Genomic DNA, 15,000 nt, shown 5'->3' on the forward strand with positions numbered 1-15,000 from the left:
TGTGAGGAAAGGAAAGGGTGAAATAAATAAACTATATGAGGCCTTGCCAGTTTTAACCTTTGGAGTTTCCACCGATTAAACTACTTGAACAGGAAGACCATTCCACAATTTGGTCACAGCTGGAATAAAACTCTTAGAATACTGTGTAATGTTGAGCCTTATGATGGAGAAGGCAAGACTGTTAGAATTAACTGCATACTTTGTACTGTTCAGGATGGCACAGTCTTGGAAGATCTGAATTATTATTATTATTATTATTATTATTATTATTATTATTATTATTATTATTATTATTATTATTATTATTATTATTAATAACCAAGCTACAACCCTAGTTAGAAAAGCAGAATGCAAAGGATGGTCAGTGCCAGAGGTTAATATTTAGATCAAGAATAAGAAATTTAATATACAGCCAGATTTTATCCAATGAATCCAATAAATTAATTGTACAGTTCGTCCCGAAAATCACAGAGAGAATTCCCATAGAATGTTAGTATCTTAAACTACAGAACTAAGATTTCATTATAACTTTTCCATTCAGCAATCCATAACTCTGTTTATGCACTATAAAAAATCTAATTACCAGATATAACGAAAAGTTCAATAAGAAAAGGGAAACTTTTGATCATCTCAAAGTTAATTTCGACGCTCCAAACAAAAAGGCTATTTCTGAAAGAGCTATTTTCTTTAGTCCTTTCTAATTCTTGGTTTTGCCAGGATGGGGAGAGAGAGTCATTGTTTTGGTCCAGAGGAAGAATTATGACCTGAACAATGGGAGGATGGATCAGGAGTTAATGATTCTATTTATATTTTTTTTTCTCTCTCTCTCTCTGCTCATAAGATCTGTCATTTCGTTTTCTTGCAAAAGGTAGCTTACATTATTAGGTGTGTGTAATTGTATATGTATATGTGTATGTATGTATATATATATATATATATATATATATATATATATATATATATATATATATATATATATATATATTTATATATAAATATATATATATATATATATATATATATATATATATATATTTATATATAAATATATATATATATATATATATATTATATATATATATATATATATATATATATATATATATATATATATATATATATATATATACATACACATATATATATATACATGGATATATGAAAACAAATACTTCCACTATGTATAAGTACATATAAATATATATATACTTATATATATATACATATATATATATATATATACATATATATATATATATACATATATATATATATATATATATATATGTGTGTGTGTGTGTGTGTGTGTGTTTACTGTATTTGGTTATTTGTTTCACTTCATTTTCATCCTACAATTTTAAATCCCTTCATAATGATATATATTTTCATCATTACTCACTGGCTTATAACTTCAAGATTGGTTACCATTAACAAACAAATAAAAATAATTGAAAGACATCCCACACTATTTCTATGCCTACGGGAAACTATATCCAGACACAAATTCACGTCAGAGTGGAGTGACACTGCGTCTCCTGCCAAATGGAGAGGATCTGTTTTCCTGAGACTTTCGACTCAAATATTCAATCTTAGCTGTCACTTGTGGGGAGAGATAAGGTCTCCTTTGAAATGCAATGGCTTCTGTAGATTGGACTAAAGAATATCTACTGCAGAAGTGACTGTCTCTGTAGAATACTTATTGAAATGGTGACTATCTGTGGAATATCTACTGTAGAGGTGACTGTAGAATACTTAATGTAATGATGACTGTCTGTAGAATATCTACTGCAGAAGTGACTGTCTCTGTAAAATACCTATTGTAAATGTGACTTTCTGTAGAATATCTACTGTAGAGGTGACTGTCTCTGTAGAATATCTACTGCAAAGGTGACTGCCTATGTAGAATACCCATTGTAGAGGTGCCTGTCTCTATATAATATCCACTGCAGAGGTGTCTATCTCTGCAAAATACTTAATGTGGAAGTGACTGCCTCTGTAGAATATCTACTGTACAGGTGACTGCCGCTGTAGAATATCTGCTGTGCAGGTGACTGCCGCTGTAGAATATCTACTGAAGAGGTGACTGCCGCTGTAGAATATCTACTGAAGAGGTGACTGCCTCTGTAGAATACCTACTGTAGAGGTGACTGTCTGTAGAATACCTATTGTAGAGGTGACTGTCTCTGCAGAATACCTATCATAAAGGTAACTGTCTGCAGAATAACTACTGCCAAGGTGACAATCTCTATTGAATATATACTGTAGAGGTGACTGTAGAGGTAGAATACCTACTGTAGTAGTGACTGTCTTTGTAGAACACCTACTGCAGAGGTGAATGTCTTTGTAGAATACCTACTGCAGAGGTAACTGTTTGTAGAACACCTACTGCAGAGGTAACTGTTTATAGAACACCTACTGCAGAGGTGACTGCCTTTGTAGAATAGTGTCATTTGATTGATTGTTTGATTAGAATTTTCGGGCATCCTGACATCGGACATTGACGCTCCAATTGTTTGTTCAAAGGTTTTAAGTTTGCTCATGAATGGCAGAGGCAAGGGACAGTGACATTGCCCTAGCAAGCAGGACAATGCCCTAGAGACTGACCATATATTATATGATCAGTGCCCAACCCCCTCTCCACCTAAGCTAGGACATTCAATTTAAAACCATAAAGGCAAAGATTTCCTAATATAAGTTAAATAGCTTTCAGAAGACCTGCTCGAAATAAAATCTTAAGAGACTGGTAGCATAGTACAACACATCCTGCCCAAGAAACTTGGCATGGATGAACCTGATACAAATAAAGTTATCTGATCAATACAATGTTCCCTGGTAACTAAAACTACTTTAAATATTTCTTTAATCAGGAATTAATGATTAATAGTATTTTTGTAATGATGTTTATCAATGAGACATTAAACTGTTAGGCTTTTTCCTATTTAAGAAAAAATGTAATACGAAATAAAAGCTTAATTATTTTTAACTGATTTTAATCGTTTAAATGATTTTTTAATTTTTGTATACACATTCATTCTCAGAAAATCTATATAAACCAAGTCCTAATTGGTTTTAATCACTTTATTATCTAATTATCATTCATTCTACTAATACATTCAATAATTTTATTGGTTTTTATATCTCTGTATACACATTCATTCTCAGAAAATCTACTTAAATGTATACTCAATTGGTTTCAATCATTTTATTATTTCATTTTAATTCATTCTACTAATACATTCAATAATTTTATTGGTTTTTATATCTCTGTATACACATTCATTCTCAAAAAATCTATTTAAATGTATACTCAATTGGTTTCAATCATTTTATCATTTCATTTTCATTCATCCTACTTATACATTCAATCATCTCAACATAACGAATCTAAAATGATTCCCCTGAAATAGATTGCTTAAACTGCTCTAGTAAAGATTTGAAAAAGAAAATATATATACTCCAGCATTGGCACAAGCCATCAATCAGAAAGGGCTGAAATAATAAAGATAGAAATCTAATTTTCAAGTCAAACCATCCGAGACACGTCCCCCCCCCCACCCCAACTTTGCTAACTTTGGAAGAGGGGAAATAAAGACTGGAATAATCTCATACGATGAAATCAGGAATAGAAAAAAAATATAAAACTCTAGGCGCCCAACTCTCTGTAAACAAATTAGGCTGAGTTAACTTCAAGTACAAATATGTAGGCAGAGAAGCGACAGAAAATCTACCGAAATGATTGAGTGCACGAACACGAGGCTGATATGGTAGTAGTAGTAGTAGTAGTAGTAGTAGTAGCAAAATTAATAGTAGTAGTAGTAGTAGCAGTAAAATTAATAGTAGTAGTAGTAGCAAAATTAATAGTAGTAGTAGTAGTAGCAGTAAAATTAATAGTAGTAGTGGAAGTAAATGTAAAATTAGCAGTAGTAGTAGTAGTAGTAGCAGTCGTAAAATTAGTAGTAGTAGTAGTAGCAGCAGTAGCAAAATTAATAGTAGTAGTAGCAGTAAATTAATAGTAGTAGTAGTAGTAGTAATAATAGTAAAATTAGTAGTAGTAGTAGTAGTAGTAGTAGTAGTAAAATTAGTAGTAGTAAAATCAATAGTATTAGTAGAAATAGTAAAATCAATAGTAGTAGTAGTAGTAGTAGTAATAGCAATAGGAGTAGCAGTTGTTGTTGTGGTTGTTTCAGGCAATAGTTATTATCTAACCGTAAAATAAGTAATTAGATTGATGGTAAGAATATGATCATTATTTTCTAAAAATATTTTCCTTATACTGAATAATTTTTACTCTGCCATTGTCAATAACACCAATAATAATAGTCTGGAAATCTTTAAAATTGATATGAACATATATAGTAAAAGAGAACATTTTTTTCTACATTACCCACATTCGATAATACTATCTGGCAAATGACCTCATTCTATAATTATCATAATGACATCAAGAATAGGACAAGAAGACGAAATCCATTAGCCAAGCTAAGGTAGAATTTGGTAGAAACTTTAGACCACTTGACGTTTAAGAAATAAGTTATTCAAAAAAATATTTTGGGATTATTATACGTGTAAATATTTACAGCCGATAACATTGGAGCTAAACGTCATTGCAGGACTGAAGACTCATAGATTGAATATTTATGATAATAAAGTTCTGTATTCCTTATTCAATCATGGAGAGATGGATCGTTAATGTGGCTGTCTCGTTTTTTAGAAAAATCTGACAAGAAAGTCATGCCACTATAGTCCATTTCTTTTAGCGAGGCAGATTTGCACCGACTCGCAGCGGTGCCCTTTTAGCTTGGAAAAGTTTCCTGATCGCTGATTGGTTAGAATTATCTCGTCCAACCAATCAGTGATCAGGAAACTTTTTCGAGCTACAAGGGCACCGCTGCGAGTCGGTGCAAATCTGCCTCGCTAAAAGAAATGGATTATAGGATATTTTTTATTTCCCATAAGACGATAGAGCACTTGGAAATATTTATAGATGTTGTAAAATACATAAAGGGATGTTGCAATTAATTTTGACTTCAATACATCAACCAATCAGTGGCAAGATAAAAGATTTAATGATAACGGTTGCGTATATTTACTGACACTTCGAAAAAAACAGATTATACTATAATTGTTTGGAATATGAAGAATTGTATAGGCGGCTAAATTAGCAGTAAAGAAACCCCGATAAAGGTTATGAGGAAGAGATAAAAGGTGTCAACTAGGGTTGGTGAGGGATAGCAAGTTATCTATAATGGAATGGAGGCGGAGCATGGGGATAGTTGTAGGAGGCGGAGCAAGGGCATAGTTGTAGGAGGCGGAGCAAGGGTATAGTTGTCGGAGGCGGAGCAAGGGCATAGTTGTAGGAGGCGGAGCAAGGGTATAGTTGTCGGAGGCGGAGCAAGGGCATAGTTGTCGGAGGCGGAGCAAGGGTATAGTTGTCGGAGGCGGAGCAAGGGCATAGTTGTAGGAGGCGGAGCAAGGGTATAGTTGTAGGAGGCGGAGCACGGGTATAGTTGTAGGAGGCGGAGCAAGGGCATAGTTGACTCCATACAAGTCAAGAAAGTCGAATTAATATATTTCCAAATGCTCAATTTGTTCCTTTGCCAATCCACAGCGTCCTTGCCTGATGATTGCTAGACTGGGGTTCGAGTCCCGCTCAAACTCGTTAGTTTCATTTGGTTGCTGCAACCTCACCATCCTTGCGAGTTAAGGATGGGGGGTTTGGGGGAGCCTACAGGTCTATATGCTGAGTCATCAACAGCCACTGCCTGGCCCTCCTTGGTCCTAGATTGAGTGGAGAGGGGGCTTGGGCACTGATCATATGTATATGTGGTCAGTCTCTAGGGCAATGTCACTGTCCCTTGCCTCTGCCATCCATGAGCGACCTTTAAACCTTTACTGAAGAAATAAAACTATAATGAAAATATAATTTCCCGAGTTTAATTTTTTTTTTTGTCTATTAATGAGCTAATATTCAAAATAAAGCAAAAATATCTTATTGGCGAACTATTCTTACTTGGCCCTAATATCATTCAGTAATTAACCAATAATATTGAATCTTAACTAAAAAAAAAAAAATCTTATTCTAATAACAATTTTTCGGCTCTGACACTATTCAGTAATTAACCAATAACATTCAATCTTAATGACAGAAAAAAAAATCGTAATTTTAATTAGAATATTTCAGTTATTAGAAATGTTACACCACCACTACCAAAAAGATTTCCCGGTGGCTGTAACAGTTGATTACATTTCGGAGAAGCGTTGTATACAAGCAGCGAGAAGGGGGAAGTCGTGTGACTGACACAAGGAAATGTAAATGCGACGTGAAAATAATATACAGGAAAGGAGAATGACAGAAAAGATGATTAACGTTTTTCTAAATCAATAATTTTTATTTTTTGTGTGGGTTAGTAAATGGTAGGACTGTAATCTAATAGAGAGAGAGAGAGAGAGAGAGAGAGAGAGAGAGAGAGAGAGAGAGAGAGAGAGAGAGAGAGAGAGAGAGAGTGTTAAGAGGTAAAAGAATATTAATAGAAAAGTCTTAATTTCAGAGCTGTGATCTATCATTGCTTTTTGGGTTTTTCCATGTTAAAGTCTGGTAAATGTTAAAGCTGTAATCTAATAATGTGTGTGTGTGCGTGTGTAAAAAAGAAGAAGTGAAAGAATATTTGTAGAAAAGTCTTAATTTCAGAGCTGTGATCTATCAATTTGTTTTGTGTTTTTCCATGTAAAATTCTAGTAAATGTTAGAGCTGTAATCTAATAATGTGTGTGTGTGTGTGTGTGTGTGTAAAAAGAAGAGGTGAAAGAATATTTGTAGAAAAGTCTTAATTTCAGAACTGTGATCCATCATTGTGTTTTGTGTTTTTCCATGTTAAAGTCTAGTAAGTGTTAAAGCTGTATCTAATAATGTGTGTGTGTGCGTGTGTGTGTGTGTGTGTGTGTGTGTGTAAAAAGAAGAGGTGAAAGAATATTTGTAGAAAAGTCTTCATTTCAGAGCTGTGATCTATCAATTTGTTTTGTGTTTTTCCATTTTAAAGTTTAGTAAATGTTAGAGCTGTAATCTAATAATGTCTGTGTGTATGTGTACGTGTGTTTGTGTGTGTTTGTAAGAAGACGAGGAACTAATTTTTGTAGAAAAGTCTCAACTTGAGAACTGTGATGTATACTTTTTTTTTTTCTTTTAAAATCTGGTCTGGAGGCGCCTTGTTTTGCGACCTCGCAGCAAATGTTGTTCATGTCTTTTATCTCTGACTTGCCAATGACGGGAACTTTTTTTTTCCTGAATGGAAAAAAATAGGGGACTAATACAGATGCAACTGACGTCATGATGCAAAAAATAACATGAATTAGAGGGGCTCTCAGTGGAGAGCAGGTTTCATTTTGAAGTTTTATCATGGTAATCACTTTGGGTTAATTTCTAGTCGAAATTGTAAAATTGAGAAAGAAAGAAGACCCTTCAAAAGATAAAAAATATATCACGAACATCTCGCTCGTTATCACATCTCTGCTCTTGACATTTAGCAGAAGCAACAAAAACTTGAAGTTTGAGTTCAAAACTTAAAGGTAAAACTTAATTTAATTCAAACATTGGATAGGTAAGGGGTCAGGGGAGGATAGGAGGAAGGGAAGAATGGGAGAAGGTGATGGGTAAGCATGAAAACGTGGTACAGTTGGTTTCATTAATTCCGGTACACTTCATGGGAAGCTAGGGAGACATCAGCTTGCTAGAATTAATGAAGCCAAGTGTACAAGAGAAAGGAAAGTCCAGCTTATTTAATCAGAATGATTAGTTTAAATTCAATAATTTTCCATGATTTTTTTTTTATTACAAATGTGCTAATTGCAAGGCAGTGTAGATTGCGGTGGCCTATTGGAAACGTCCCTGAATGGCGATTGCCGGAATGGGGTTCGAATCCTGCTCAAACTCGTTAGTTTCTTTAGTTCTGCAACCTCACCATCCTTGTGAGCTAGGGATGGGGGGTTTGAGGGAGCCTGTAGGTCTACCTTCTGAGTAATCAGCAACCATTGCCTGGCCCTCCTTGGTCCTAGCTTGGGTGGAGAGGGGGCTTGGGCGCTGAACATGTAAATGATCAGTCTCTAGGGCATTGTCCTGCTCACTAGGGCAATGTCACTGTCCCTTGCCTCTGCCATTCATAAGCGGCCCTTTAAACCTTTAAATGTTTGCATATTTCCTTACGTAACTTAATAAGTAAAAATGTATGTTCCTTTGTATGCAAGAAATTCGGAAGGAAAATGTTACTTCGCATGGAAAATAAATCTCGCTTGTCCGATTTGTGTCTTCCATTGAAAATGAATTTTCTGCCTTCGCCAATACAGTTGCAAAATCTCCTGCAGGCACAACTTTCTTTTTCGCTTCGCTCCTGACAGATTTATGGCCGAATCTCATATTAAGAAGGGAATTCTCTTCTCCGGCTTTCGCTTCGATGCCAATTCTTCTCATCTCTGTAATTCTAATGTTCCTAAGCCTCTTATCGTGTCTAATACTATTCTCCCTGTTGTTATTACTATTATTATTTGCTAAGCTACAACCCTAGTTGGAAACGCAGGATGCTATAAGCCCAGGGGCTCAAACGGGGAAAAAAGCTCAGTGAGGAAAGGAAACGAAAAAAATTAAATATTTTAAGAAGAGCAACGACATTGAAATAAATATCTCCTATATAAACTATAAAAACTTTTAACAAAACAAGAGGAAGAGAATTAAGATAAAATAGTGTGCCCGAGTGTACCCTCCAGCAAGAGAATTCGATTTTGAAAACTGTTTGAGACTCAATATTTCAATATCATTATCATTATTATTATTATTATTATTATTATTATTATTATTATTATTATTTGCTAAGCTACAACCCTAGTTGGAAAAGCAGGATGCTATAAACCCAGGGGCTCCAACAGGGGAAATGACTCAGTGAGGAAAGGAAACGAAAAAAAAATAAAATATTTTAAGAAGAGCAACGACATTAAAATAAATATCTCCTATATAAACAATAAAAAACTTTTAACAAAACAAGAGGAAGAGAATTAAGATAAAATAATGTGCCCGAGTGCACACTCAAGCAAGAGAATTCGATTTTGAAAACTGTTTGAGACTCAAAATTTCAATATTATTATTATTATTATTATTATTAGCCAAGCTACAACCCTAGTTGGAAAAGCAAGATGCTATAAGCCCAAGGGCTCCCACAGGGAAAAATAGCCCAGTGAGGAAAGGAAATGAGGAAATAAATAAATTATGAGAATAAATTAACAATATATCATTATAAAAACAGTAACAGCGTCAAAACAAGATATGTCCTATATGAAAGTCAAGTGTGCGGGTGACAAAACTATCATAATTGACCATCTGTTCCAAAATGAGCAACCGGCTATCATGGTCTTGTTGTTCTATTAAGTCCTCTTGCTTTATCGGAGTCCAGCAAAACACGTGACTCATAATCTTATTCCGGCTGGAATTGTAATGACAGGAATGGATATTTTTTTTGGAATTTCCTTAGCTCAATATTTTATTCCTGTTAAGATATTTTTTCTTGGAAACAGGTGGTGCCCAAACCCAGGGTTTAAACTATTAAGGTAGTTACCTTAGTTTGAGGTAATTTGCATGGTTTCAAGGTAATTTTCAAAGGAATATTTCTAAGGTAATTTCAGTTCCAGCTTTAAATTTAAGGAAATTTGAAAATGTTAAGGTAATCTAAGGTAAAAAGCAACAGCATCAAAGTTAATGGCCCCTTGCTCAAGTCTATACCCTGGCCTGTCTTGAATCGTTCGTTCATTTGGTGCAGGCCACGGGTTATTGCAGGGCAGCCCGTAACTCTCAAAAAAAAGATGTCTTCTCTAATCCTTCCGACTAATGACTTAAAACTTAATTTATGATTCTGCTCAATTGTCAAAAGCTTTATTTTACCTTTCATATCCACTGGATAAATATATCACAATTATTATTATTATTATTATTATTATTATTATTATTATTATTATTATTATTATTATCTGCAAAACTACAACCCTAGTTGGAAAAGCCGCAAGATGCTATAAGTCCATGGGCTCCAACATGGAAAATAGCCCAGTGAGGAAAAGAAAACAGGAAAAATAAAATATTTCAAGTACAGTAACATTAAAATAAAGACATACTATAAAAACTATAACAAAACAAATGGAAGAGAAATAAGATAGAATAGTGTGCCCGAGTGTACCCTCAAGCAAGAGAACTCTAAGAGATCCGTTAGCCAATCTTACTGCTCGAGTTGTGTTTCCCATTCCAATATTTCACATATTATGCTCTTGGGCTTACGGGAAAATGCTCTCTTCCATCATTTCCAGTGGCGTTACGCTCGCTCGCGCTCTCTCTCTCTCTCTCTCTCTCTCTCTCTCTCTCTCTCTCTCTCTCTCTCTGCCAATTTATTGCCTCCGCCAACGAAGTTAGAAGGAAGTTTTTTTCACCCCTGTTTTTTTGTGTTTGTTTGTGAACACCTTCCTGGCCACAATTTTAATCTTGGAGTAATGAAACTTCCAGGGATTAACTGGTATGTAAAAAGCTGGAAATTATTATATTTTCGAAGGTCAAGGTCAAAGGTTAATTCACGTAATCAGCCATATGTTTGGACATCATTGTCACGGAGACTTCAAAACTTGATTCATATTTTAGTGTATGAAAATCCACGGCAATTAATACATGTTAAGGTTAAAGGTCAAAGGTCAAGGTCAAAGTCGAGATAAAGGTCGAAAAATAAGCTGCCGTGGCAGAGGTCTGCGCTCTACTGAGTGCCCTTCTAGTTCCAACTCTATCAAAGACTTCACTAGGAATATTTCTTCTAGGAGGACACTCCACAATCAAACCATTGTTCTCTAGTCTTGGGTAGTGCCATAGCCTCTGTACCATGGTCTTCCACTGTCTTGGGTTAAAGTTCTCTTGGTTGAGGGTACACTCGGGCACACTATTCTAATGCTTCTAATTTCTCTACCTCTTGTTTTGTTAGAGTTTTTATAGTTTATATAACAGATATTTATTTCAATGTTGTTACTCTTCCTAAACATTTTAGTCATCCTTGTTTCCTTTCCTCACTGGGGTATTTTTCCTGTTGGAGCCCATGGGCTTATAGCATCCTGCAATTCAAACTAGGGTTTTAGCTTAGCAAGTAATAATAATAATAATAACAATAATAACAACAACAACAACAACAACAACAACAACAACAACAACAACAACAATAATAATAATAATAATAATAATAATAATAATAATAATAATAATAACAACAACAATAATAATTAATATTCACTAACGTACATAGAAAAACTATGTAGTCATGTTAAATGAGATTCTGTCTTCGAACTACATAAGTTCAAACTCTCTTTCCTCAACTATTTTCTAGAGAATAAATGCCAATTTTTCCGCGTTCCTGAATGTCCCTGGTATGGGAGATCATAAAGTTGACACAATTAATTTCTCGAGGGAGTTATTGTACATCTGCGATTCCCTCATCCTAAAAAAAAATGTCTTCCTATCTATAATTATAAATAAGTCTTTATATAATTCTAAAAAGTCTTTCTATCTATAATTCTAAAAAAAAGTCTATCTTTAATTCTAAATAAGTATCTATAATTCTAAAAAAGTATCTTTAATTCTAAAGTCATTCTATCTATAATTCTAAAAAAAATCTATCTTTAATTCTAAATAAGTCTTTCTATCTATAATTCTAAAAAAGTCTATCTTTAATTCTAAATAGGTCTTTCTATCTATAATTCTAAATAAAAAAAGTCTTTCTTCCTATAATTCTAAAAAAAAGTCTTTATCTATACTTCTAAAAAAAGTCAATCTTTAATTCTAAATAAATATATCTATAATTCTAAGAAAGTCTTTATCTATAATTCTAAAAAAAAGTCTATCTTTAATTCTAAATAAGTCTATCTATAATTCTAAAAAAAAGTCTTTCTATCTATACTTCTAAACAAGTCTTTCTATCTATACTTCTAAACAAGTCTTTCTATCTATAAATCTGAATGTCTTTTTATACATAATTTTAAATAAAGTCTATCTTTAATTCTAAATAAGTTTTTCTATCTATAATTCTAAATAAGTCTCTCTATCTATAATTCTAAAAAAGTCTTCCTTCCTATAATTCTAAAAAGTCTCTCTATCTATAATTCTAAAAAAGTCTTCCTTCCTATAATTCTAAAAAGTCTCTCCATCTATAATTCTAAAAAAGTCTTCCTTCCTATAATTCTAAAAAGTCTCTCTATCTATAATTCTAAAAAGTCTCTCTATCTATAATTCTTAAAAAAAGTCTCTCTATCTATAATTCTTAAAAAAAGTCTCTCTATCTATAATTCTTAAAAAAAAGTCTCTCTATCTATAATTCTTAAAAAAAAAAAGTCTCTCTATCTATAATTCTTAAAAAAAAGTATCTCGATCTATAATTCTTAAAAAAAAGTCTCTCTATCTATAATTCTTAAAAAAAGTCTCTCTATCTATAATTCTTAAAAAAAGTCTCTCTATCTATAATTCTTAAAAAAAAAGTCTCTCTATCTATAATTCTTAAAAAAAAAGTCTCTCTATCTATAATTCTTAAAAAAAAGTCTCTCTATCTATAATTCTTAAAAAAAGTCTCTCTATCTATAATTCTTAAAAAAAAGTCTCTCTATCTATAATTCTTAAAAAAAAGTCTCTCTATCTATAATTCTTAAAAAAAAGTCTCTCTATCTATAATTCTTTAAAAAAGTCTCTCTATCTATAATTCTTAAAAAAAAAGTCTCTCTATCTATAATTCTTAAAAAAAAAAGTCTCTCTATCTATAATTCTTACAAAAAAAAAAGTCTATCTATAATTCTTAAAAAAAAAAGTCTCTCTATCTATAATTCTTAAAAAAAAAAGTCTCTCTATCTATAATTCTTTAAAAAAAAAAGTCTCTCTATCTATAATTCTAAAAAAGTCTTCCTTCCTATAATTCTAAAAAACGCCTCTTTATCTTTAATTCTTAAAAAAGAAGTATCTCTATCTATAATTCATTTGTGTTTACCATTCTTTGAGTAAAAAGCCTCCAGTTATTACATTTTCTTTTTTAAACAGTATCATTCCCAAATCCTGCGGGTGTAAAAATGTGCTAGTTTTTTTAACAGTTAAAATAAATATGGTTTTATTTATAGACTAGCATTCTTGCCTTTCGCTTGAATAAAAAAAAAAATATGTAATCTTAATCGGATATTCTACGTAATAATATACTGTTCTCAGCCGTGTTACAGTAAAATATAGTAGACTGTAATTTTTACCCTACTTTGTTATTATCTGTAACGGGTTGGTGATCGTAATATCACTTCTTTACGTCAATATATTCGTTTCTAAAACGGCAAATGCCTGGCAACATTTATTCCAGGATTTTTACCGTTTTTTTACGGCAAATTTTTAACAGTGTACTATTATTATTATTATTATTATTATTATTATTATTATTATTATTATTATTATTATTATTATTATTATTATTATTTGCTAACTACAACCCTAGTTGGAAAAGCAAGATGCTATAAGCCCAGGGGCTCCAACAGGTAAAATAGCCCAGTGAGGAAAGGAAACAAGGAAAAATAAATATTTCAAGAACGGTAACAACATTAAAATAAATATTTCCAATATAACTATAAAAACTTTATCAAAAAGAATCCCATCGGATAAGATGCTTTCGTGAATGTTTTAATTAAAAAACCAAACAATTATTGACCTAAAATAACACATAAAAGAGCTGATAATCACATGAAACTGCTCAATCTAGTAAGAGTTAAAGAGTTAAGTATTCTAAGCCTTTTTCGTTCATAGTATTTTTAGTTTTTTTTTTCTTTACTCGCTTGAATTGGTCGTCTGTCTTTGGGTATCCACTTAATATTTTTCATTTAAAAAATTAAGTATTCACTACTAATTTTTCTAAGGTGTATTATGAAGACGATAATTAAGAGATCTGATTTTTCATTTTTCCAAAATTTCGATCACATGCCGCAAGTGAATAACTTGTGGGACAAAATACCCTACTCATATATATATATATATATATATATATATATATATATATATATATATATATATATATATATATATATAGTACATATAATGTATTCATATATACTTAATTATGTATATATATATATATATATATATATATATATATATATATATATATATATATATATATATATATATACAGTACACACACACATATATATATATATATATATATATATATATATATATATATATATATATATATTATAAGTATATATATAAATTAGTATGTATATATACATTATATGTGTTTAAATAAGTAAATATATATAATTATATAAATGTGTGTATATATATTTTTGGGTATACATATATATATATATATATATATATATATATATATATATATATATATATATATATATATATATATATATATATATATATATATATATATATATACACACACAGACACAAACACACATGAATGTTACTTTCACGAGTGTTTTGAAAGCTCTGCCGATGTAGTTATGTTCTTCAATTCGAGGGTAACAACAAAACTTTTCCAATTCCCCAAAACTTATCTCGAATAGAGAGATATCTTTGCTCTTCGGACATGGTTCTACAGCACTTATAAAGCCTTCAGAAATACGTAGCCGGTCACTGACCCTACCCTAAAATTTCTCTACTCTGGAAGAGTGAGTAAATAATATATGGTATACCTCGGTTCCCTTCCGGGATCATCTTAAATTTATAAAAAGGGTTCAGAGTTCCCCATAGAAGCTACGTTTTTCCATACTTCTTTCGCTTGATGGACATTCTTCAAGTTGTATGTTTGTACAACAGTTACAAAATGATTCTAGTAGTTTTATTCCAGCTGTGACCAAGTTGTGGAATGATCTTCCTAGTAGTTGAATCTGTAGAACTTCTAAAGTTCAGACTTGCAGCGAATGCTTTTATGTTGATCAGGCTAACATAAGTCTTTTTATAATTTATTTA

The 15,000-nt window shown here is 31.9% G+C and overlaps 1 protein-coding gene across 1 annotated transcript in view; it reads right to left on the reverse strand.

Annotated features, from left to right (window-relative positions):
• Nucleotides 1-15,000, reverse strand: part of LOC137632432 (uncharacterized) — a 510,169-nt gene that overhangs the window by 123,219 nt on the left and 371,950 nt on the right. The gene's annotated exons all lie outside the window — the stretch shown is intronic.

Source organism: Palaemon carinicauda, chromosome 41, assembly GCF_036898095.1.
Source record: "Palaemon carinicauda isolate YSFRI2023 chromosome 41, ASM3689809v2, whole genome shotgun sequence".
NCBI classification, from domain to species: Eukaryota; Metazoa; Arthropoda; class Malacostraca; order Decapoda; family Palaemonidae; genus Palaemon; species Palaemon carinicauda.